Source organism: Telopea speciosissima, chromosome 3 (genome assembly GCF_018873765.1).
Source record: "Telopea speciosissima isolate NSW1024214 ecotype Mountain lineage chromosome 3, Tspe_v1, whole genome shotgun sequence".
NCBI lineage: Eukaryota > Viridiplantae > Streptophyta > Magnoliopsida > Proteales > Proteaceae > Telopea > Telopea speciosissima.
This window is the reverse complement of record NC_057918.1, coordinates 48,418,194-48,437,727: the sequence shown is the minus strand read 5'-3', so window position 1 is coordinate 48,437,727 and position 19,534 is coordinate 48,418,194. Positions and strand designations below refer to the sequence as shown.

The 19,534-nt window shown below is 44.4% G+C and overlaps 1 protein-coding gene across 3 annotated transcripts in view; it reads right to left on the bottom strand.

The window, feature by feature from the left end:
- The window catches only part of LOC122654576 (DNA polymerase I), a 110,480-nt gene that overhangs the window by 33,561 nt on the left and 57,385 nt on the right, over nucleotides 1-19,534 (bottom strand). The gene's annotated exons all lie outside the window — the stretch shown is intronic.

Here is a 19,534-nt window from a genome sequence, read left to right as displayed (position 1 = left end):
TCGATCTCATCCCTTTTCCCTCCACTCCATCGATCTGATTTCTTGCCTTAACAACGCAATTGCTTCCTTTATCTCAGATTTGATCATTGAGCCTGCTTGCATCTGAGATCCATAATCTGGAATTTCAGAGTCCCTTATTTGATATTAGAGCCGAACCTAACCATAGATACCTATGTTTTCAAGACCAGAGTTCATTTGCCGAACAGAAAACTGCTATTTTACTTATAGATGATGGCGGAGTGACAATTTCTTCTTGTGGCCGGTGGTGGAGAAGTTATCAATGACCAATGAGATCATCATTAAGTCTGAGGATGATGTTTTTGTCAAATTCTCAATTTCTCAATATTGTGAAGTGCTTAATGTGAAGTTTTTTATTCTTCTGAGTGTATTATTAAAGTAGGTGGAAAGTAGTTGGAAGCACGACGAGGTGTCGTTGATCGCAACAAAAATTTGTGTTCCCTAAAGCCTTCCCATCAATGACAGACGTTTGTGTTAAAGAGACTGGTTGACAAATTATGCTCGGAACCAAAGGACGCAGCAACAACAATACAGCCACAGGAAGAGCCGAAAAGGTCAATACAAGAGGAAAACCACTCCGATGAGGGACGACAGGAACAACAAAGGGAAACAAGATAATTATTATGAATGAAATAATAATAGACTCCACTACAACGAAGAATGTTCAACATATAGAATTTGTAATTCTCCACATATTTCAAGATACGGATGCAACATTGAAGCTTCATATTTTGGATTTTGTTCGAGTTATAGACAAAGAACTACAAGCGCCCATTAAAATGTTTTGATTCCTACTGTTCTACAAAACTCGAGGGCAAGTTTTTCTCAACACCAAGGAAATCGATGCAGTTGCATTCGGCATTGATCCCGTATTGAGGCTTATATCCAAGGTTGGGAGACCCATAAAGTGTTGGTGGCAGTCCAATGGGCTGACATTGACCTTCGGATGGTTATATTATAAAGTAGGGCTTTTTACTTTTTTGGTTTTCATTGTAATGGGTCAATTTTGCTCAGACATTTTGGATCCTATCCTCCCGGTGGGCAAATGCATACTAGTTGGTTCCGGCGGATTTGGTTTGTTTAGTTAGTGCCGCAACGCAACGTCTTTGTTGTTTTTTAGGTATATTACCAATTTGGGTCAGGCCACCGAGTACAACTGGGGTGTTTCGGGTGACGCGTATCTCCTTCGAAGCCTTGATGCCTTAGCTACCAAGCGCAGTCCCCACATTCTCGAGGGTCGGTTTGTTCCCATGGTGCACTTCTCTACTCTTGTAATTAACTTCATTCTGTTGAGCTTTTGATCGCTGACTATTGTCCCATTGTTCGCAGAGTTGGTGTTATGAGCACTAAGGCCAGCGGCACACCAAAAGTGAAGGGGGAGACCAGTGAGGGTCAAAGTTGTCAAGGCGTCGCCAAGGCATGACACTTATTCATTTACTTAAGATATTATTCATAAATAAGCAAATACAGCCTATTTGAATCCAATAAAAATAGTTAAAAGATCAAATTCCAAAAGCATAAAAGTCAACCCCCTAGTTCAAGAACAAAAACTGGATTTATGGCGGTAGGTGAAATTTTCAACTTTCTAATGCTGGGTTTTTCTTAAATCTAAAAATTCCATAAGTCTTAATATGGTAAAACAGTCCTAAAAAACAAAAGTGCAGTAAAATATTCATTTGTTTTGATATCTAAAAACATATATTCATTCAAAGCGATTTTGACAGCATTCGTGCACACCAAATAAGGTTTGACCGGAACATAATTCCTTCAATACAAATCAGATTTAAGCAATCTCTGAATTATCGGAAAGCTGGTTTTGTGCTCTACCTAATACAAAAAGTCTCATGTAAAAATAAAATCATTTGAGCAGTCAAACTTCTTAGAGAACAAGAACATTTCTCTATATCGAGAGCAGTTTTACTTATGGATAAGATCATATTTTCTAAGAATAGTATAAACCAAATGTGAGACTAGGTATATCTGAACAATAACCAATTCCAAGAACAGTAAAAACCAAATGTATGTTTTGATTGTTTCAAAATAGCTTGCTTCTTCAGTTTTGTTGTCTTCTAGTTCTATGTTGATTTTGATAACTTGATGTGGCTTAATATTAATTTTTGATGACTTGATGTCACTTAATGTTGATTTTTGATGACTTGATGTAGCTTAATGTTGATTTTTTATGACTTGATGTGGTTTAATGTTGACTTTTGATGATAAAAGGTACATATTTTAGCATACTAAATAATGTTAGAAAATAGAAGAAATTAAAAAAAAACACTTGAGCGCCTTGGTCGCCTAAGCGGTTAGACACCCCTCTACCGCCTTGCCGCCGTGATAACTATGGTGAGGGTGACCCAAAGAGCAATGGATTTCAGGTCAATTTTGCAGAGTTTGGTGTGCTGATCCCATTGTCGCAAGAAGATGGGTTTCTTTCCAATTTGCCAAGGTCCTCCTTCCAACATTCGAAGCTTGTCGCCTTCGCAGGCGAAGCGGAAGATGAAGATGCCGTTAGCTAACAAGTAAGTGTCGAAACATCTAGTAGGCCTCCATTATTTTTTAACAGAGTTTTTAACAACATGAAAGGGGGGTCTGGTCCCGATGAAGTGGCCAACGAGGCAGCAGTGCCATTTTGCGATTTTGTCAGCCAAGAGCCCAGAAGGGCAGTGACCAGCTTCAGTGTCGTCGACTTAGTTGTCCCGGCATCTAGGCAACCCAAGGCATTGGAGAGGGTCAAAAAGAAAGATGACACCAATTAGGCGACCGAGGAGTCCGCCTAGGTGACGCCTTGACAACTATGGTCGTCGATGATGATGGGGGGGACATAATGGAGAATGTGAGCTTCGCAGGTGTGGTTGGGAGCAGGGCCGAAGAGAGAGTTCCAGGGTTTGGGACCAGAGGTGGTGCAGTGGGGTGGGGTGAGATGGAGAAGCAAGAGGGGGAGGGGAAACGGGGGGTTCGATCAGCGGCAGGGGCTGCTGGAGAGGAGGAGGGCATGATTTGCTATCTAGTTGACTCTGGGTAAACAGACTCTAAATAGAATGGAACTTAAAAGTGATTGATCCATATTATTTCATAACCAGACTAATAATATATCATTCTCAACCCTCCAATCATCAGTCTTTTGAATCAGCAGACAAAGGTGTTGAAGTTAAATACTTCAACTTGCCTTCGGCATTAATATAAACTTTCACAGCTTGTGCCAAAAATAAATAATTAGATATACCATTTGGCTTAATAACAGTAATTTGGATATTAAATAAGTCTACAAAGGGTACAGAATCACCCATTATAGCAAAGCAGAGACAGGTTCAGCAATCAGAACCAAGAAAAGATCACAATAAGGTCAAACCACAAGGCAAAAAAAATTCTAGACAGATCCCAATCACGGATTAGAAACAGATAACCACATCTCCGACCATAAACAGCAACAATAACCAGCCAGAGGTAGCAACAATATTGAAAATCCAATTGAAGTCAAACAAAAGCCATAACCACAAGCTGCAAAGTAGAAAAAGACCAAACCACAAGAAGCGGGAAAACCCCAAATTGCAGTTAAGTAAGGCTGTGAAATTGCATGGGCAAGAGATGTCTGATTGCCCTGAAATTTTGGTCAAGTATCTTAATTTATGAGGAGAATATACCTACAAAAATTTCACGGAGTTCTGACAGTGGAAGTGGGCTTCTTGAAAATTCCTTTTTGAAAAATAATTCTTAAAAGAACTGCTGCAAACGAGGTCTAATGATCCTGAAATTGAGATCATCCAACCACAAGAGAGAGTAGAGCAAGTCTACAAATTTTGGACTGATTCCAACAAAGTGCAGATGCCCATTCAAGAATTAGACACCCACAAGGATTCTTGAAATTAAACCAAAATAGCAGAAAACTAATTAGATCATGTCACAGAGTGTTGATAGAAGGCTAATAACCATTCACACATGATCAAAGCAGATAAGACTTCATCCACACAAGAAATCCCTTGATTTGTATTTCACCAAACAAGAGAATGCATCACTAACAGTAGCAGGTAGCACAGTTACTGCACACCACACATTTGGCTTGAAGGACTCTCAAATCAGCAAGAGAACGAAAAGTAGACAACTAGTTTATGGTGCTCTGATACCATGTGACAGAATCAGAAAAACACTACCAATACCTGTGCAGATCAAGAGAAGAAGAAGAAAGGGAAGGAAAAAGAAAGAAAAAGGAAGAGAAGAGAGAATATGGGAGAAAACAAAAGCTGGTCCATTAGGGTGTTGTGTTACCTTGATCAACAGCTTAAGTTTATATGTATAACATAATAATAATAACTAATGACAAGAAACCCCTTGGCATATTGTAATTACTCATACACCCCTGACATATAAGAAACATTACAAAATACCCCCTGCGGTATAACTTTAACACCATGCAACAGTGTAATTCAATTTCCCTATACACTTATTCGTTAAGAGTTTATGTGGCTGGAAAGGAAAAGAAGCAATTTTCTTTTTTATTTATATTAGGGGATTCTTTTGAGTATAATGATATACTCTTAAAGTGTAATAAGTAATAACAGTATAACACCAACCTTGTGACAGCATTGGAGCATTATCCTCTGTTTTACCAAATTAGCAAACATGTTTCACCCCAGAATCCAATCAAATGCATCACCACTGTTTTCTGAAATCAATATTGGACCAAACCATTCAAGAAACAACCATTTTGGCACAAAGAAGATATTACTCTATCCAATTTATTTCTCTTCCAACGTAAGAAGGAAAGAAGGCGATTAAAAAATTCAAGGATTTGGTGAGGATGCAAACCAGTCACAAATGATATGTTTTTTTTTTTTTTTTGGTGAATAAAAAGTTCAATACCAAAGCCCCAAAGGGGAAGAGAAAGAAGGGGGAGGAGAATACACAGGGAAGAAGGGGGGAGGGGGGAATATACAGAGCCTCAAACCCTAGGAGGAGCCAGAGGCTGCAAAAAAGAAACATCTAGACCCCAAGAAACAACAATATGCCTGTTCCTTGGGGAACCAATAATAGAACCATGGGGGGAGCATATGAAGTCTGGACTGACGTCAAGGAGATGGCTTTCCAAATCTTATCAATAGAATGGGAGTTGGGAGGTCCATCTTCGAAGATTCCTCTCCATCTAAATGTGCGAAATAGTGGCCCCAAACACTAGCTTGGCAGCAGTGTCGCAGATAGAACACCTTGCCAACAGTCGCTTCACTAGCAAACCCAAGAGGAATGTCAAGATACACCTCTTCTTCGAGCTCCCCATGTAAGAAGGCATTCTTGACGTCGAGTTGTTGCAATGCCCAGACAAGATTGACGGCACATGTAAGAATGACCCGAATGGCGTTCATTTTTGCCACTGGTGCGAAAGTCTCCTGATAATCCAGACCATGGGTCTGTGTAAATCCTCTAGCCACAAGCCGAGCCTTGTAACGGTCTACAGATCCATCAGGCTTCTGCTTAACAACGAACGCCCATTTACAACTGACAATCTTCTTTTGGGGAGGAAGACTCACCAAGTCTCATGTATTGTTCTCCTTTAAAACCTGCATTTCTTCCACCATTGTTGCTTTCTACTTTGGATCTTTAAGATCCTCCTGCCAGTTCTGAGGGATAGAAAAGACAAAGATGATACAAAGGCATGAAAGGAAGGAGATAGATACCCATATGAGACAGCCTTAGAAATAGGATGTTGCGTACAAGTTCTAGTCCCCTTACGGAGAGTAATGGGGCGGTCAAGGGAAGCATCAAGCGAAGGAGAACCTGAAATAATGGAATCTGAAATAATTTACTCAGAAGGAAACTAATCAATACCTGATGTAACCGGATTTGTTGCAGGAGGTAACGGTTGACTAGGTAGAGTTGGTGCAGCTGTGGTAGGCTCTATTTGCTGCTCACGAGGTCGGCGATTGTAGACAATGTCATAAGGAACAATTGGTGGGCAAACTGGGACTGGAGTATGACTTTGGACAGCATCAGTACTATCCGAACTCTCCCCCTAAATAGGAACAACTGCAGCAGGAGGTAGATGAGAATGCGGAGAACCTTGAGGCATGTCATCACCAAGTACCAAGGGGCCCCCTTGAGGAGATGCCGGAGAAAAGTAAGGAGTTGCCTCATTAAAAACCACAACCATAGTGACATACAAAAGCCGTGTGGGTGGGTGATAGCACCGATAGCCCTTTTGAGATGGAGAATACCCAACAAAGACACATTTCAGTCCCCTTGGCTCCAATTTGTTAGGATGTTGAAGGTTCCAAGCATAGCATACACACCGAAACCTTCGGTGGAACAATGAAGGTTGTTGATCCATGAAGAGCCTGGAGGGGTGAATTAAAATTCAGCACACGAGTGGGCATCCGGTTGATCAAATAGGCAGCAGTAAGGACTGCTTCGCCCCAAAAATGTAACGGCACATGCATCTCAAAAACTAAAGAGCAAGCCACCTCAAGCAAGTGGCGGTTTTTCCGTTCAGCCACACCATTTTGGGCAGGTGTATCCACACAACTAGTCTGATAGAGAATGTCGTGAGAATCAAGGTATGCTCGAAATGGACCATCACAATATTCCCACCCATTGTCACTACAAAGGATCTGGATGTCGGTCTTGAACTGAGTGCGGACCATATTGTGGAAAGACTGAAAACAATTGAACACTTCATTCTTGTGTTGCATCAGATAGAGTCAGGTAACTCGAGTATGACAATCAATAAAAGACAAACCACCGAAAACCTGAAACAGACGTACATCGAGCTGGACCCCATACATTCGAGTGAATTAACAGAAAAGGTGCTGGACTTTTATTATTAGAAACAGAATAAGAAATACGGGTTTGCTTGGCTAAAACACAAGCTTCACAAAAAATATCTTTCGAACTACATCTAGAAAACAAACTAGGACAAGATTTAACTAAGGTCCCCACAGGTGGGTGACCCAAACGCTTATGCCAAAGAAGAAGAGATGCGGAAACATCTGATTTGGTGTGATGAGCTTGAGAAGTCGAAGAAGTTGCCTCGTCGAGCAAATAGAGACCACCACGAGCCCTACTAGAGCCAATCATTTCCCCAATTACGACATCCTGAAACAAACAGTAGGAAGAGAAAAAAAAAATGACTTTACAATTCAAATCAGTAGTAAGACGATGAATGGAAAGGAGACTGGTAGAAAAATCAGGAACATGCAAAACATTATTCAAAGTTAAAGTGGGAGTGCATCGAACGGATCCTTGTCTAGAGACACAAGAAAGAGACCCATTTGCAATACGAACCTTGTCTTTACTAGAACAAGGAGAATATCGGGAAAAAAGACTAGAATTACCGGTCGTGTGATCTGAGGCTCCAGAGTCAATAATCCATGGACTGGGAGCAGCAGACACATAACCAGCAAAAGATATACCTGAAGCAGTGGAAGAACCTGGTAAAAATGTAGAGGATGCAGTGGCAGGATTGACAGAGGCAGGCTGATCCAATTTTGTGACCAAGCGGCGGAGCAGCATAGTGACCTCATCTGGCATAGGAGCAGCAGCAGAAGGAGCAACAGGGGCTGGTGAGTCAGTCTCGGTAGTCTCAGACACATGCGCAGTTGGCTTGCCACGGCCACGGCCATGACCCTTAGTATTACCATCAGCAGGGCGACCGTGGAGTTTCCAGCAGAATTCTTTGGTGTGTCTCTCTCAACCACAATTGTCACACTTGATAGGAGGCCGATCAGAAGCAAGGCGATCGGTTGACTTCTGGTTACTTCCCTGAGATGGTACAGCAGGACCAGAAGTAAGGGCTGATGGCTCAGGTGCAGAAGGTACAGAATGCGGAAACATAGAAGATCGGCGAGTATCCTCAAGTTGTACCAAGGCATAGGACTGCTCCAAAGTGGGAAATGGTTCACGGCTGAGAATCTGTGCATGGAGCTGATCATACTCTACCTTGAGGCCAGCCAAGAAGTCATAAACACGGAACTTATCCTTCCGTTTCTAAAAAATGCAATAACATCAGCAGAGATGGAGCACTGAAAGTCATCATAATAGTCCAGGGATTGCCAGAGGGATCGCAACCCAGAGAAATATTGAGGCAGGGTACGATCACACTGCTTAGTCCCATGAAGCTTCTGTCGTAGTTCATAGACCTGAGCATCGTTACCGACTTGGGAATAGGTTGCCTGAGCCGCCTTCCAGATCTTGGCAGCAGTGTCCAAGAGCATATAACCATCTGCAATCTCCGGCTGCATGCTATTGAAGAGAAATGACATAACCAGGGAGTTGGCGGAACTCCATTTTCTTGTTCAGCTTCATCAGTGGGTTTTGGCTTAGCACCGGTGAGATAGCCATAATATCCACGAGCATCAATAGAGAGGCAAACTGACTTGGACCACTTCAGATAATTTCCCCCATCAAGTTTAATAGCACAAGGGGGAAAATTTGGATAATGGTGACTCCATCCTCTCCAGAAGAACCAGAAGATACCTCTGAACCAGTCATCTCAGATTGGATAAAAGAACCCCTAAAAGAATCTAAAGAATCGATCTCGTATAACTGATAAAAAAAAAATCGATTCCAAAGAATTTGGGAAAAATCGATTCTAGCAAGGTGCAAAAAATCAAGATAAAAGACGGGCTGCAAACAGAGATCGATTTCAGGTGGTATCCTGAGAAAACGACAAACATGGGAAAAAAAAAAAAAAGGCCAGGAAAAATTCGATTCCAAAAGACTGCAAAAGAATCGATTAGAAGAAAAGGTGGAACCAGAAAAAAATTATGCCAGAAAGATCTGGGAAAATTCAATTGGATAAAAGTCTGGATCCTGTCAAAGAGAAAGGAAAAAAAACAGAATTAAGTCCTTCACAGCATCAGTGTAATTGAAGGAACCACACAAAAAAAAAAAAAAGGCCCTCTGTGGCTTAGGAAAGAGCCACCGAGGTGGGTGGATGTGAGAGAAGGCTGCGGTTGGAAGGGCTGCTGCTAGAAGAAGGTGAAAAGCTGATGGTTGGTGGCGCTAGGCTGTGGGAGGCACTGAAATCGAGAAAGGGAGAGAGAGAGAAGGAGAGGCTAGATTAGGGTTGATTCCCTAGGTCGATCTTTCCTGCTCTGATACCATGTTTGAGTTGGGAAAATAGGACTTGTGGCATATGAGACACAGTCTCGATCTTCATTTATGGTGAGGAGTGGAACATTCTAGATAGGCTACAGGACAGAAATACCCCTATGGACAATTCTACCCTTTAAACCCCAAATTACAACAAGCTTTTCAGCCCACCAAATTTTTAACAAAAAGAACAGAAATGGGGAATGTGTATTATAACAGAAATGAGGAATGGCTATTATTATTTATCAAACACTCAGTAGCTCCTAAATCCATAATATAGCAAGAACTCTAGGAACGAATGAGATAAGAAAGGCAGAGGAAGAGATAACCAGTGAAGAATTGATTTACCAACGGCCTCAATGTCTACGTTGAAGCATATATCTAAGAGTGTCTTGTTTTAGCTTCAAAAAGTAGCATAACATGAATTCTCTAATGTTTTAGCTTGAAATGCGGTATCACCTGTTAAGATATACAGCAGAGGTTGTTTGTTATGTAACACAATAGGGGAGTGTCCCTATCATGGGAAATTTTAGCAATAGAGTTTACTTATTGTATTGTTTTATTTCCTTTTCTAGTTAGACTAGGTTGTTTACTTTCCTAGTTAGATTAGGTAAGTTGTTTAGTCTTTCAGTCTATCACAAGGACTGAGGAAGTCCATGCCTTTTTGTACTACTGGATATATATATATATAGACAATAAGAGGGGCACTGCAATCTATCGGTTGTTATTCTTGACAGTCCCTTCTCTTCTTCTCCCTCAATGTCTTTCCCTTCTCTCCTATCTCTTCCACTTGCAGGTACTGGTTCCAGGTTTTGGGTTTCTCACATCACCAAAACCACTTTAATTACATGAACTGCGCATGATTAAAGTTCCCATCCTAGGAATCTCCTAATAGATATAGATCACATTTTGTATTTCTCAAATATCCCAAACCAAACCCAACCATAGCAGCAATTATAAGTCCACAATAGGCTCTAACATCAATTTGCACTTCAGGAACAAAAACACTTCGTACAAGTAGAACAGAAGGCAGTAAACGGAAGATAGCCACATGACTACTGCTAAACATTACATCTGGAAAGAATTAAAAGCTAAACATAAACCACACATATCCAGGATTCAGACTACAAGTCTAGTCTACAACATAATCCAAACATCCAACTCAAAACGTGGCAATCTCCCATATAGATACAGCTAGAGTACTCAAATAGGCATTGTTCCAATATCAATGATTGCTATATCTATATATCCTATCTGTTGTGTAGGTCAAAACAAACGAAATCCAGTTGATGCAAAGTTACATGTAATGCAACAACCACGCCATAATGGTGAATGCAACCTCACAAATCATGATACAGATCACCTAGTGATTGTTCTTCAGTTTTATATTGATATTCTCAATTATCAATCTCCATCCAGTAAACACTTTAGTCACATAGACTATTATAATTGAATATTTAAATCCTTAAAACACTCAATTATTGAGCCCACCTATTTTGGGTTACTTGATCCCGCTTTAAAGATTAATATTATCAGCGGAGCATGAACAAGAAAATGAGGCATTGTATTTCAGATTAAAATGGGGGGGAAACCACAAACTAATAAGCATGAAGATTTAGTCCAGTTTCATATTCAATTTGACCAAGTTGGATATGAGACCATATAGCTCACCATTGCCTCGTGTAAGGAAGATGTGAACATGCATTTGGATGACACCCAACTAAAAGGTTGTGTCTACCAGAAACCAAAACAAGAAAAGATTATAAGTTTTTAACCATTCGAAATTCATGTCTTTCTTTAACAGCTTTATGAACTTCTAATGGATTTCTTTTTCTTTTTTTTTTCTTTATTTAATCGTTCAAATGTTCAAAATTTCAATCAAATTGTGTCAAAATTGAAATATACGGATTTTTCAGAAATGAAATGCTGTGGGAAATACAAGACATGCCATAATTCAACGAGATGACTCCTGAATAGGGGGAAGTCAAGTTCTGGTGCGCACGATAGGCTCTGGTGGCTCACGGTAGGGTTTTGGAGTTTTCGATCGTGCTTCAGCCATGGTGGGTCCTCCTTCTCGGGAGGAGCACCCTCCTGATCCTCTCCAGTGTGGGGGCTTCACGGGAGGGACTGTGCCTTCATTTGCTGAGGTGGCTTCTCGAAGTCTTGTGCCTGCTGCTGCAGTTGGCTCTCGAGTGGAGATTGCCGTTAAGAAGCTTTCGAGTTTTTACGGTGAACCTGCAGTTTTTTTCTCCAGCGAGGAGGTGGCCCTCTCGGCGCAGGTTTTCGCGTCCTCCCTTATCGCAAAATGCAGCTATGGGAGACCGTCACTTATGATGATTAAATCTTTTCTCCAGAAAAACCTGTATGTGCAGGGTGAAGTGGTGGTTTCGTCGCTGGACCGGAGGCATGTTCTCTTACGGTTTTCGACTCAGGCAGATTTCGTCAAGGTGTGGCTCAAGGAGAAGGTTTTCATTCAGGGCTTTCTCTTTCGTTTTATGAAATGGTCCCCTGATTTTATCTCTGGCTGGGAATCGCCGTTTGCCCCAGTCTGGGTGTCTCTGCTGGGACTGCCGGTTAGTTTTTACCAGGGGAATTACTTGGTTTCGATTGCTGGTGCGATTGGAAAATTCCTGAAGGTGGATGGAGCCACAGCCAATGTTACCCGCACGGTTGAAGCCAGATTTTGCGTCGAAGTGGATCTCAGGAGTGTGTTGCCATCGAAAATTTGGATAGGGTGTGGCTCTGAGGGGTTTTACCAGAAGGTCGTGTATGAAAGAAGACCGTAGTATTGTGGTGCTTGCTCGAAGCTGGGCCACGTGAAGGAGGTTTGCAGGTCAAACAAGGAGGCGCACGGGGTTTTTGATAATGCTGCTCCGCCTGGCGCCCAGGGAAAGGAGGCTGCCGCTTACCAGAATGTTCAGGGGGGCGCGGGGCCTTTACCGGGTGGTGCTCCAGGGAACAGAGATGGTAATGGGGTCTTTATTCCGGCGGGGGAGGGTTCTTCGCGGGCCTCCGTTGCAAGTGGGAGCCATGCTGCCCAAGGGTTGCAGGTCTCTCGACGGACGGGTCGTTGGCAGTCGTCGGGGCGTGTTGTGGTGAGCCAAGAGGCTGGGAAGACTGCAGACTCTGCTGCAGAGGAGGTTCAGGCTAAGCAGGGCGCTTCGGGTGACCTGGGCGAGGGGGTGAGGCCTCCACAGCAGGCTGTGAATGTGCTTGGTGTTGGGGAGCAGGTGCAGGCCCTTTGGGGCTGTCGAACAGGAACACAACAAGGGATTGGTTGCGGTTGGCAAGAGGGAGGCATTGGAGCCGATCACTAAGGAAGGTTTGCAATCAGTTGGTGACGGCTCGGCAGATTTCTTTGAGGACCTGTTGGGTGTTGGTCCGGCCAAGGATGATGGCGACGTGGATTCCGTGGTAGAAGGCCCCCTCAGCCGCAATGCTTTGCTACAGAGCTTCAAGTCCTTCAACACGGCTATAGAGGAGCGGATTCGCAAAACCCTGGAGAGGCTTAGGGAGGAGAATGCAGAACCAGTGGCACCTGGGAAGGGAAGGAGACATTCGGCTCGGGTTTCATTCCTCGGTGCTGCGCATGTGTACAAGAGGAAGAAAATAAAGAAGGGGAAAAGGGGAAGACCAGCCAAGGAGGGCCCTACCAGGCATATCACAAGGTCGATGAGATCGTTGGAGATGCCTTTGCTTCTGACTCAATGAGCTGCTTGTTTTGGAATGCACGTGGCCTTGGAAATAAGCCAACTACTAGGCGCCTGAAGACCTTAATTAACCTGCATAAGGCAGACATTGTAGCAATTGCCGAGCCAAAGGCACTGCAGTCGAAGGCACGGCTGATCCTGGGGCGGCTTGGGTTGGATTCAATGTACACAGGGGAGCGGATTTGGGTGTTTTGGAGATCTTCGCTACAAATCTCGGTGTTGGAGGAGCATCGTCAGTATGTGACCTTGCAGTGTGTGGGTGCTTGTGTGGGAACAGTGGTGTTCACCTTTGTTCATGGGCTCTGTTCAATGGTGGAGAGGAGGGAGGTGTGGGAGAGGCTGGAACGGTTTTCAAGCTCGATTGCCTTCCCCTAGGCGTTAGGAGGGGACTTCAATGCTGTGATCTCCCCGTCCGAGAAAATTGGGGGTAGCCCCGCATGCTCGTTGTCTATGGCTGAGTTTGGGGATTTTGTGAGTGGAGCGAGGCTTCTGGACGCAGACTATGTGGGCAGTACCTTTACCTGGACCAATAATCGGGCGGGTACGGCCCGGGTTTTGGCGAGGCTGGATAGGTTCTTGGTGAATACGGCTTGAACAGGGGTTTTTTCTAAGTACGAGGTGGCACATCTAAATAGAACGTGCTCAAACCATGCCCCCATTTGGTTTTCTTTCTCAGTCGATGACCCGAGGAGTTGGGCTCCCTTCAAATTTCAGCAAATGTGACTGAGGCACCCAGGTTTTGTTGATTTCGTCAGAAGCAACTGGGATGAACCGATGGCTGGCTCAGGGCTTTTCGTGCTTTACTGTAAACTGAAGCGGCTTCAAGCAACGCTACGGAAATGGAACAGGGAGGTTTTTGGCAATATCCATCAGAAAGTCAGGGATGCGGAGGACTCGGTTATCAGGGCAGAGGTGGATTATGATAGTTGCCCCGGTGAGGCATCCAGGGCCGCCCTGGCAGAGGCGAGAAAGAGTCTCGAAGAGATGCTGCTGCGGGAGGAGATTTTTTGGAAGCAAAAATCCAGGGTCACTTGGCTAAAGGAGGGGGACAGGAACACGAAATTTTTCCATGCCGCGGTCTAGGTCAGAAGGAGACAAGCCAGGGTTGACAGAATCAAGGGGCTTGATGGTGTCTGGATAGAAGACTCTGAAGGGGTTCAGGCGGAGGCGGTGCATCACTTTTCGGAGTTGTTTACTTCCCAGGGGTGCGCGTTGGACGAGGGGCTGTTCTCGCTTCTCCCGGCTTCTGTGTCTGATGCTGACAATGCTGCTCTTCTTCTGGTCCCCACTGTGGAGGAGGTTAGGGTGGCTGTCCATGCCTTGTCTTGTGACAGTGCGCCAGGTCCAGATGGCTTCTCGGGGCATTTTTTCACTTCCTGTTGGGAGGTTGTGTGCCAGGACATTTGGGCAACGGTAAAGGATTTTTTTGGAGGTGGGGTACTTCCCCGAAGCTACACGTCAGCAAATCTGGTGCTAATCCCTAAGAAGGACAGCCCTAAAGTAATGGCTGATCTTCGCCCCATCAGCTTGTGCAACTTCTCTTACAAGATTATAGCCAAGATCCTGGTTTCAAGGTTGGCTAGCTTGCTTCCAGGTGTTGTGGATGAGGAGCAGGGAGCTTTCGTACAGGGCCGGTGCATACATGACAACATTTCTATTGTTCAGGAGGTAACCCAGGACTTAAATCGCAAGGCAAGAGGGGGCAACGTGATACTTAAGCTTGATATGGCCAAAGCATAGGACAGGCTCGAGTGGAGCTTCCTTTGGCAAGTCCTCTCCAGGCTCGATTTCAGTGAGGTGTGGATTGGCCTAATTAGGAAGACTGTGGAGAATTGCTGGTTCTCCATTGTGTTGGGTGGCGGACAGTCAGGTTTCTTTAAGTCCACCAGAGGAGTTAGGCAAGGGGACCCATTGTCACCAGCCCTTTTCATTCTGGCCGAGGAGGTGCTAAGGAGGGGTCTTAAAAATCTTTTTGCATCAGGTCACGCCTCTTATTTCAAGCTTCCAAGAGGGTGCCCAGGGATCTCACATAGCCTCTTTACAGATGACACCATTGTGTTCACTAGGGGCCTTAAGGGCTCGCTCAAACAGATTATGGGATTCATTAGCAGGTATGAGGGGTGCTCGGGGCAGCTAGTAAATAGACAAAAGAGCTGTTTTGTGGTGGGTGACAAGACCACGTTTGCACGGTCCCACATGATAGAGACAGTGACAAGCTTCACCAGGAAGACCCTGCCTATCACTTATCTGGGTGCGCCACTGCACTGTGGTAGGATGAAAATCAGTTTCTTTGATGAGTTGGTTGGAAAGATCAGGAACAGGGTGGCGGGCTGGAAGGGAAGGCTTCTGTCGGCAGGGGGCCAGCTCACCCTCTTAAAACATGTTCTCACATCCATTCCGATCCATGTTCTTTCTACGCTGGATCCTCCTAAGGCTGTCCTTCACAAGCTTTATGGTATTTTTGCTGATTTTTTGTGGGGAAACTCAGAGTGGGGGAAGCGAAGGCACTAGGTTTGGTGGCATAAGATATGCAGACCTCTTAAAGAGGGAGGATTGGGGGTGAGGCTTTTGGAGGATGTGGGCCTTGCTCTCAGGCTTAAAGGACTCTGGAGAGTGCTTTCGGAAAAGTCACTCTGCTGTGTTTTTTTCAAGGCGAAGTTCTTTTGGAATGACCATGTAGTGCTGGTGGCATAGTTATCAAGGCCGGAAAGCGACCATGGCGCTTTAGAGGGGCAAAATTCAAGGTGACACCGCCATGGCGACGCCTTGATAACTATGGCTGGCGGGTGAGCTAAGGGCTGGTTCAAGGTCTTGGAGGAGCACTTTAGCCTTCAGGGGTTTCTGCTTGAAAGATCTAGATAGCTGATTGGGGCTGGCCAGGTCTTCTTCTGGTTGGACAATTGGTCCGGTGCAGGAGCACTTATTGACCATGTGGATAATGGCTTACAGGTCGACGTGGGCTTGATGGTCAAGGATGCTTTTGATGAGAATGGGGCTTGGAAACAGGGTCTTCTTGAGTTTATTGACTCGTCTACAGCCAGGGAGTGCATCACTTGTGGCATCTATGTGCTCTCCGATAGGGAGGATGCGCTGGTTTGGATCCCTACTTCGAATGGCTTGTTCACCACCAGGTCGGCATGGGAAGAAGTGAGAAGCACGTCCCCTGAGGTTAGCTATGCTAGATGAATTTGGAACCAAGCTGTTCCTCCTAAGATTGCTTTCTTCTCATGGCAGCTATTTAATGGGAAGATTCCCACAAATGACACACTTATGTCAGTTAGCATTCCTCTTGCTTCTATGTGTACTTGTTGTAGATCCCCCAGGAGGGAGACCACGGACCACTGCCTGGTGTCTGGAGGAACGGCAGCCAGAGTGTGGGCTTTTTTCTCCAGGCTTTTCAACATTGCTTATGTGCCATCTCAGGGAGTTCGTGGTCGGATTCGGCTTTGGCAGGAGACAGCTAGCTTTAAAAGTGCCAGTGCTTTCTTAATAGGAATTGTTCCATCACTAATAGTCTGGGAGCTTTGGAAAGAAAGAAATAATAGAAGACATGGTGAAAGGAAGCGCACGGCAGCCACAGTGGTTGAGTGCATCAGAACTTGGGTGAAAGATAACCCTTTACCAGCCAAGATGGGTCAGCTAGGGACGGCTAGGAGTGGTCTGATTTTACAGTACTTTGGCATAGAGACTCCGAAGGTAAAGCTTCCTAGGCCAATTCCGGTAGCCTGGTGTCCTGCACCCAATACAGTTAAGTTGAATGTTGATGGAGCCTGTAGGGGAAACCCGGGCACGGGAGGAGGTGGAGGGGTAATAAGGGATGGGAATAGTGAGGTGCTGGCAGCATTCTCTAACTTCTATGGTGATTGTACAAACGCTATTGCGGAGTTGCGAGCCCTAAGGGATGGACTGGCCCTTTGTGGTGAATTGGGGTTCAGTGACTTTGTGGTCAACTCGGACTCGGTTGCCACGGTTTCAATGGTAACTAAGGGTTGGTGTGACTTTTGGAAGGGGTGGTACTGGTTCCACGACATTATGACTCTGTTGTCTGCCAGTCGAGGGGTAGTGTCATTTGCTTACCGGGAAAGCAACAGAGCTGCGGACTGGCTGGCTAAGCTAGCTTGTAAAGCCAAGAGGTCAAGCACTTTCCGGCAGAATACTCTCCCTGCAGGGGAGCTTCAGGTGCTGCTTAGAGAGGACAAGTCTGGTATGCCGATCCTAAGACTTTAGTTTCAGGTTTTCTCTTGTATAGTTTGGTGGTTGGAGAGGATCGAGTGGTAGAGTTTTCCCTTTGGGATGGGGTAAGGCGGCATGTCCCCCCCCCCCCCTTGTATTCTTTCATTATTTATTTGATTATCAATAAAGCTCTGGGGTACGGCCCCGGTCCCAGGTAATATTCGGGTGAAAAAAAAAAAAAAAACGAGATGACTGAAATCATACATAGATATACAAATATTTTACCCATTTCGAGTCAAAACAATATCGAAAATGGCAGAAAATGTAAATGTGAGAAATATATAAAGCTTCTTTGAATCCTTAATTTTGCCCCTTTTGTTTTAAAAAAAAAAAATCTGGTAAAATAGGGTCTCTCTCTCCACATTCTACTCTCATACACAATCAACAAAACCATTTAAAGACTATTTGAAGAGAAAGAAACCTCACCTTTTTTCATCCAATCATTATTTTTCTAAGTTTTCTGGTTTAAATAATGATTTAAAAATAGACAAGATTGTAAAAAATTCTGTTTTTCACGAACATGCATGAAATTAAATGTGGAAAATATGGAGTGGCATAATGCAATATATTGATGTTATTCAACTTTTCCTTAATAAAACAGTATTTTTTGTAATTGTTAGAAAATACTACCAAATTATTTAACATATTTACATATCTATATTATAATATATATTACATTATAAATATAACATGGGCACTTTTTTGGGTGAATAAATGAATTCATTACCAAAGAAGAACGGAAAAATAGAGGGAAACCACAAGAAGTAGGGGGAAAAGAGCAATACAACTAACAAGACCCTGCCTTACAAGGAGGGGAGGAGGCTAGAGACTGCAACAAAGACAGGGAGAGACCTCAAGCATCAATAATCAGCCCATTTCTAGGGGAGTCCACACAACTAACAATGGCAGCACCAATCTTAGCTTTGACATCAAAGGTGATGGAGTCCCAAATCTGCTGAAAGGACCTAGACTTGGAGGACCATCACCGAAGACTGCATTCACATCAGATGTGATTAATGGCAGCGCCAAAAGCAAGCTTCCCCACCGTGTCACAGCAGGATTTGCCCGCGAAAGTCATATCCATCCAAATCCATTCTCTTTCAAAGGGCAAGATCCAAATTCTTTTGACCAAACTTTTGAAGAGAATGGGCAATCAAAGAATAGATGATCCACGTCTTCTGAGGCATTCCAGCAAAGGCAGCACTGGAGGAACCGTGATCTGACACTGGAGGAGGAAATCTGGTGCAGGGAGGCAGCAAGAGAAAACTCTACAAACAGTGAAGCTATGATGGGAATGTGCCTCTTGAACCAGACCAGTTTGCGCCAAAGCTTCACAGTCCCATGAGCCCTGATGAGATCCCAAGCAAACTTGGAGGAGATGAGACCTGCCGGCGAAGCAGGCCAACTCACTAAATCACCACTCCCCCTCGGCCTCCTGGGGATACTCTGAAGAGCATTCCAAATGGCAGCTAAGGAGGGGGGTAGGGGAAGCCAATCATCAACTGCCGAACATCTCCAATGAAGTCCATCCTATCAAAACCAGAACTGTAGAGGGCTCTGGCACTAACTGAATGGATGAGAACACCAAGAGGGTGTCAATTATCAAGTCAAAATCTAGTGGAACCATCATCAAACAAGGATCTGATCGCCCCAAGAGCAATGGGCTTGAGCTGCAAGATCTTCCTCCACACCCAGGAGGCATCGGAAGTAATAGAAGTCCAAATAGAATCTGAACGGAGGTGATGGGAGAACAGCCGATCCACCCAAATGCACTTAAGCTAGGCTGCCAGCTTCCAAATCAATTTCAGAATATCTGCCTGGTTGACATCTTTAATTCTTCTCAAACCCAAACCCCCTTCATCTTTTGGAAGGCAAACAGAAGCCCAACTGAGAGGGTGAAGGAATTTAGAAGCACTACTACCCTTCCAATGGAAAGCACAGATAAGGGATTCCATCTTTGCAATGATAAATGCAATGATAAACTATGGCAGCCCAAAGATACCTGACCAATATATATAGAAAGACTGGAGGACAAATCGAATAAGCACTAGGCGACCAGCATAGGAGAGCAGCTCTGCCCTTCCAGAGCTGGACCCTCTTGCGAAGGAGCTCCAACATGGGAGAACAATGGTGCGCAGACAACCGGGAGGGGATTAACGATAACCCAAGGTACTTGACCGGAAGATGGCCCAACGAAAACCCAGACGATGCAGGGACAGAGGTCTTAGGATCATCAGGGACACCAGCAAGGAACAGAAGGAGGTGTTGACATGGAGTTTAGACATGCTCGTGATAAAGCACAAACAGGACAAAATAGCCTTAAAGGAAGGGATATCGGCTCTGGAAAAGATCACAACATCATCGGGAAATGCCAGGTGGGAGAGGTCGAGGGCCTTGAATTGGACATTGGATAGATGAGCTGCTAATCCATAGAGGATTGAATGCTATGGGAGAGAACTGCAAGAGGCAAGGGGAGAGGGGACAACCTTGGC